This window comes from Arctopsyche grandis, chromosome 4 (assembly GCF_051622035.1).
Source record: "Arctopsyche grandis isolate Sample6627 chromosome 4, ASM5162203v2, whole genome shotgun sequence".
NCBI lineage: Eukaryota > Metazoa > Arthropoda > Insecta > Trichoptera > Hydropsychidae > Arctopsyche > Arctopsyche grandis.
In genome coordinates this window covers 8,724,965-8,732,153 of record NC_135358.1, presented here as the reverse complement: position 1 = coordinate 8,732,153, position 7,189 = coordinate 8,724,965, and the positions used below count along the sequence as shown (strand labels likewise).

The 7,189-nt window shown below is 33.0% G+C and overlaps 1 protein-coding gene across 1 annotated transcript in view; it reads left to right on the top strand.

The window, feature by feature from the left end:
• Positions 1-4,662: 4,662 nt before the first annotated feature.
• spab (space blanket) overlaps positions 4,663-7,189 on the top strand; it is a 29,921-nt gene continuing 27,394 nt past the window's right edge. Inside the window, exon 1 of the mRNA XM_077429125.1 lies at positions 4,663-4,767. The gene's annotated coding sequence lies outside the window, so the exon portion shown is untranslated. The remainder of the gene's footprint in view (positions 4,768-7,189) is intronic.

Below are 7,189 nucleotides of genomic sequence, written 5' to 3'. Positions count from 1 at the left end.
ATGCTAATTTAAAATTAATCATAATTGAATTTATACATTTATTGTTGATGCTATAATTTTACATTATTTTAATTAAAAAAAATATGCAAGATTCAGTATTATCTAAACATTATATATACACACAGCTAGCCCCGGGGGACAATTATGATAATTTTAATAAATTAATTAGTCTCCGATGGCGACGGCGTGCTTTTGGTATCTAATAAAATTAATTTTGCCCGAGGTAGAAGGTGTTTTCGACCCGTTTTCAAATGAATTTGTTATGTAGCCAGTGAGGCCGTTCGTAAAAGGGCCAACAACTATGGAACTCTCGGGGAGATCTCTACTCGAAACTTCGTTATAAAATTGAATATATTAAAACGCAACTCGCCGCCGAACCACGTATCCACCCGCACGTATAGTGTGCAAAGGGTTAATTAATTTAATTGCTCTGCCATGCGCTTCGTAACGGGCAATTAAATTTCCGCGCTGTTTTTTTTTTAAATCGGAATGTATGGAAGTGAAATAGTGGGAGAAAATAAATGAATGGCGAATAGCGTGTCGGAAAATTCACGGAAACTCGTGTTGCCGTCTCTTTCCCCCTTCGATATGTCTGTCTCGCTCGCTGTGTGTTCGCCCACGTCTAGACTGCAAAAAACACACCCTTAGCGTAATGGTTGAATAACATTTTTCAACTATGATTTACGTTCGTTTGTAATTCATGTCCAGTTCAGTGTATCTCTGGTCTAATGCGAAAATTTCGCAGTTATCATCTGATACGTCCTGCACTATTAATTTTTGTCTGTTTTGAATTTTTATTCATTATGAACAGTATTCGATTTTTGAATCAAAGCCCGTTTTTATTTTATTTTTATCTGTATAGAATGTCGCTCTGTAGTTGCTTTAATGCTAACCACCGAGAGGTTCCTGGGTTCAAACCCTAGGTTGACCTCAATTGAAATTAATTTATGTGATTGAAATGATAACTATATATAAAAAAAAATGAATGTTGTGTGCATTTCAGGATTTGTTGTGTGCATGTCCGGGAAGATTACTGTGAAAAAAAAAACGGGAAGAAACGGGAAAAACGGGAATGAGTGTCATTGCAACGCAATAATTTCAAATGTGTTCGCTACCTGCGTTTTTCAAATGCAAATGGGAACGGGAACGAGAACGGGAACGGGAACGGGAATTGCATGCGTTAATATGGCATTGCAACGCATGCCGGGGTTCAGCTAGTTATTAAATAAAAAAAGATTTTTTGAATAAACTTTATCCTTTTAAATTTGCAAAATTATTAAAATATTTGCTGAATTGTATGATGGGTGAAAGTTGGAAAAAAATATATAAAAAACCCTGTTGTCTATTTATACTATACCAAGTTTGATGGTTCTAAATTTATTTAAAACAAACATTCATCTTTATAGAGTAGATCAGGGATAAGGGATTTATAGCAAGGGCGTCTTTTGGGGGGGGGGGGGGGGGGCAGCCACCCCCTCTTGATTTAAACGGGACTGTCCACGTTTTTAATGTATAATTATGAATTTGAATTAAAAGTTTTACTTAACTTAGTATTTACTAAGCCAACAAAAATGTATGTATGTATATAGAAAAGCTAATTAAATTTAATAAATATATACGGTGGGTAATATTATAGAGGTTTATATCAAGATTGCTCTGAAATATTCAGTTAGATCCTTAACAAGGGTGCGGATTAATTTTAAGCCCTTTTTAAGATGTGGCAAATATCCATTAATGACCGTGATGCATAATTTACTATACATACATATGTGTATGTAGATATTTCTGTACATCCAAAATTATCCTACCATTCTAAAAATAAATGGATGGTTTCATTTTGTATAGCAAAAAATTGAATTGTAGTAAAATTACAAGTGGGGTGGTTCGTGTGAAAAATCATCTGCATTTTTAAAAATTTTCCTGCATGATCACAATCATATCAATTATTTTTGTGTATTTGATTACTCTTTACATGTCTCAAATGGGATTTTATACAAATGTAGACTTAATAAATATATTTATATAAATGTACACATATATTTTATTAAGACAATTTTTTTAACAAAAGTATAATGTAAGTAATTTTAAATTATTAAATAAATAAAACGATTATATTTTCAAATATCTTTCTTAATTTCACTCGGGAAAATTTCAAACAAATGATGCGTATAAAATTGTTTTAAAAAAATACTCGATTGCTAAATTTCAAATAAAATAACCCAATCGTTACAATTTATTTTTATACGTTGACCTTTATTAAAGTCGCTTGCGTCTTACTTCAAATCACACAGTCGATTATTTTTCCATGCATAGTTAATGGTATACATAATTCGCACGCTACAAAGGTGATGGGTATTTATGCGACAATATATAAAAGTTCAATACTAAACATTTCATACATGGACACAACTATTATTTATTTCACTACATCGATACTTAAAATCAGTTATTCATATGATTTGAACTTAGTCAGACATTTTAATAAGGATTTCGAATTATGGCACACCACTACCAACTAAATCTTATTTAATACCGATCTCATAATGGGCATTCTAAAATTTTTCACTTGAAGACATTGATTTCTGCTTCAAAATTTTAATATAGAATTACGTCTATGCGCGATCTTGTATATTATACCTATGGTTCCACGACGAAACGTCCACGGACAAAACGTCTAACGACACGACATCCACGACAAAATGATAACGCGACTAAATGGTTACAGACAAAATGTATACGCGACATAATTCTCACGGACAAAATGACTAAGCGATACATAACATTAACATTCATATGACTAAGATCTATACACGTCCTTTGACATATCAATAAATACATATTAGATAAGACAGTCTAATCGAAATTTAATCATAAATGACAAACTCTATCATGAGAGTTCTCGAATTCTCCGTACTCCTAAGAAAATAATGATTTTTTTTCACTTTCTTTATTTTTAAACTTTTTACTAGCTCCACTCTGTTATTTCTTCTTTCGAGTACACTAAATTAAGTGTTGGTGGTTATAATTATTAGGTAATTGTAAGGTAATTGGATTATTAGTCACATCACGATCGCCCAGAAGACAATTTTTCCATGAAAATCGCGAATACGGAATATTTGGGACTCGAGTTCTCGTTAGTATGATAGTTATCGTTAGTATGATAGACTTTTCGGCTGCCAGATGATCCGTTATAGAGATTTTAGTGACTTTTGGGCAAGCGCTTTGTGACCAATAATCACCGAACTCAATTGTAAATGCTTTTCACAATCAACAGAATTACAAATATTAAGGTATGTTCAATATACGTTTGTCCATGAGCATTATGTCACAAATTCATTTTGTCCGTAGATATTATGTCGCGTAATCATTTTGTCTGTGAGCAGTATGTCACGTATACATTTTCTCCGTGACAATTTAGTCGCGTGATTATTTTATGATGGACGTTGTGCCGTCGAACTTTTTGTCCCTAGATATTTCATCCGTAGACATTTTGTCCGTATACATTTCGTTGGGACACCATATTATATAATATAAGCTTCAATCACAACAAGAAAATGTGTCGCTTTTAAAATCGCTATGCATAAATCTGAAACTATCTCTCACATAAAATATTCGGATGAAGCAAAAATGAGGCTTTTTTGTAAAAATAAGAACAATTTGGCCGGGTAATTTACAGTCGGTCTGCAGTATTGCGGAAAATTTATACTAAAAACACACATATGAAATGACCGTAATAAACGAAATTACATATTACTAATTTTAATATTTATGTATATAGCAATTGTACGAGACAATGGAGACAAGAATGATTCATAATAGAATTTCTAGCATTATATTTCATTCTATGCACATTGTTTATACACAGTGGGTGAATTCATTTCAACCTCAGCGTTTTTTATTTAATATACACAACATTCCTTTTAAAACCTAACAAGATGAAAAGTAAAATTTCCAGACTATTGTATAGAAGCTGCAATGTTTTATATGTAAAATCGTTGATTTATAAAACAACTAGCTTTATTACGCGGCTTCGCTCGGTATTTGTAATATAAACCGCTTAAACATGACTAATCTAATAGTAAACATTTTATTAAATTTATTTGAATAGATTTATTTTATATAAATTTATTTGAATATTCATTTGTTTTTTTTTATCAAATTGACTGTCACGAAGAAACAAACATATATAGTAAGTCTCTTAAAAATTATATGTACATCCCCGGGGTCTTCGCCCCTTAGGGCTCCGCCTTCGGCGTCTGCGTCCCCGGGATCTTCGAATCCTTTGAATGGGAAAAAAGCGAATCATTTTTTCGATGACGTCAGAACAAATTTACGAAAAATACGTAGGTAGATACATACATAGGTACTTACATACATACGAACAAACTTTAGTGTTTTATATGTAAGATTTTTTGGTGTATCTCGTGCAAATATCCTGGGTTAGGTCGCATTTTGCAGCGTGGGCGCGATTAATTTTTCGATAGAAATAGTGAAGGTACGGCGAGTGGCGATGAGGCGTGAGTCCAACTCACTTCTATCTGTGCACGGTGGGTGGATGAGTGGGTGGGTGGGTGGCTTTTGGGGTGGTTTTTAGGGGTGGAGTTATTGTACGCCTGCGCGTTTCCTGTCCCCTTTGTATAGATCGCGAGTTTGCCTTGGCTCAGTGTGTGTCGAGACTTGGGACGGACACCATACCTTAGATTTCAAGGGACATAAGAGACACGTTGCTGAAAGCTACGTGGATCGTCGTTTGAGAAGCGCTGCCAGGTGAAGATAAATTTAAACAATGCTTTTGTATGACTTTTTTTGAAAGTTTTTTAGGTTTTTCTTTTGTTTTTGATATTTATTTCTTTTCAAAAAAAAATTACATACGATTTAGTACATTTTCATTTGATATACATGTGTATGTTAGTAAGTTTTGATTTAATTTTTTTTTGTAGGAATAATATATGTATATTGTTAGAGTTAAAATTATATGTTGTTTAATTGGCCCGTGGGCCAATGTTACGCTATTCCTTTTTACGCTAACGTAAGGGTGGCGTAACCCACCCAAAGCCCTACGCATTTTCATTCAAGGAGTACGGCACAATGAAGTTTACACTTTGACAGGATGAAAAAATAAAGCACATATTTCATTCTTAACATTATTAAAAGTTACATTTTTCCAATTTTCTTACTGTCATATTATGAAAGTTGTAAAATTTCCCGACAACGAATGGTCGCCTTTAAAAAAAAACTTTTTTTTAAATTTCCCTCTGGATGAAAGTTAGATAAAAGTCTCATCAGTTAAAATGACAGAATCGCTTACATAAATCCAGCAATTCAAATTATTTTATAACAAAATAAATTTTTATTCTACTAAAAATTCTTACGAATATGATATCGATTATAAAAATCTTACTGCAAGAACACTAATAAATTTAATTGGCGAAATTTTGAAGAAATTAAAAACATTGCCGAATTTTTGCGATATTTAATAAAAATTGTATCATTAGTTCTAATATGTATATATTATGAACAATATACTTTTTACTTTATTTTGAAAATAATTCTAACTCATACACTTTTATTAAGTACATAATGTATTATGTTTCGAAAAATAAATCAACAAGTGTCATTGTAACGTTTTTTGAAATTTCGTACGGGTATTTTTGTTTCAAGAACATGTATTGTATTTTATTTTATTTTTACATAGATATATACCAGGAAGGCCTAACAGGTAAACCCCAATGCGCCCTTCCTAGACAATTAATTACAAACATTGCAGCATTTTTTATTACATAAATCGCTGTATTTCGAGAGGCTGAAGAAGATGAAATTAACAATTAATTAATTAATCTGTAGAGACATCTATGTATGTACATACATTAAATTCAGATATTTCTGACATAGCGGGCAGGAACCGTTTCGACAATGAAATCAGATAAATAGACTAATTCTGATAGGAAACGATCGATTTTGAGTCACAAATATCCAAGTCTGACCAGCAGCATTAAAGATTAGCTTGGGATCGAACTCGGTAATCTCTCGGTGCTAACATAAACGCAACCACCGAGCCATACAGCTAGCAATATTAAATTAAAGCCCGTTTTAAAGGTCAAGAAATTTGAACCTCAAAGCCCTCAACATGAGGCCACCCCCCTCCCAACGAATACAGTCTAAGAGACCCTTTCTTTGGAGAACGAGCAATATATACGCATCTAGCATCATAGCTCAGTGGCGTATAATGCTATCAACTGAGGGGCCATGGGTTCAATCCCCAGCCCAGTGTTGCTGGCCAGACCTTGGAAATATTTTTATTTTATATTTGATTTATTATTATAATAAATACAAATAATAATAATAATAACCAATATAATGACCAATGTGACCCGACAGGTTGACCCAATGCGTCACACCAGTCTTACAAAAAAAAAAAGAAAGAAAAGAACAATAAAAATTGGCAATCATTCATCTCATTCAAATAGACTCGTATTGAATCTCATATACATATGTGACTCCTATCAGAGTTCTCCAATTTATCTGATTTCATTGTTGAAACGGTTCCAAAGAGCTGGCAACCTATCCTCATTTGTCACCATTATTTGAACATAATTTCAAATTGATGATAGTAATATTATAAATTCATATGAAGTACATGTGTGGTAATTTGGCCATTGGTGTCGCCTTAGAGCGAAACCCGAAATGGAACCATGGCAAATATAAATTTATTAAAAAAAAGTACATTAGCATATATGTATGTATGTATAATGTATCAAAATGATATATTCCATGGGAAAACATGCCACACCTCTCCATATAGATAAATTTAAATAAATTATAATATACTCACCACTTTGTTCATAAACGATGAAGCGTAGAATAAATATGTAATGAGAAATCCCAAACGTTTCCTCGCACATTAATTAACTTTAAATAATTTCAGGCTGAAGCCCCTCGGGATTCTCGCGTAAATATTAATACTACGCATTAAAGCTCTTTACAATTTCTATTGTATTTAACACATTCCTTCCCCGTCCCTGACCCATATTGCTCCACACTGCGCTTTCCTTGACCGGAAAATCGACTACGTCATACGAAACCCCAGGCCAACGGTTGACGATCGCTTATTGATCCGAAACACACATACAATACTCGTATTTACCCTCTATGTATTGGCTAATCCATTATATAAGTAGACAACGAAATC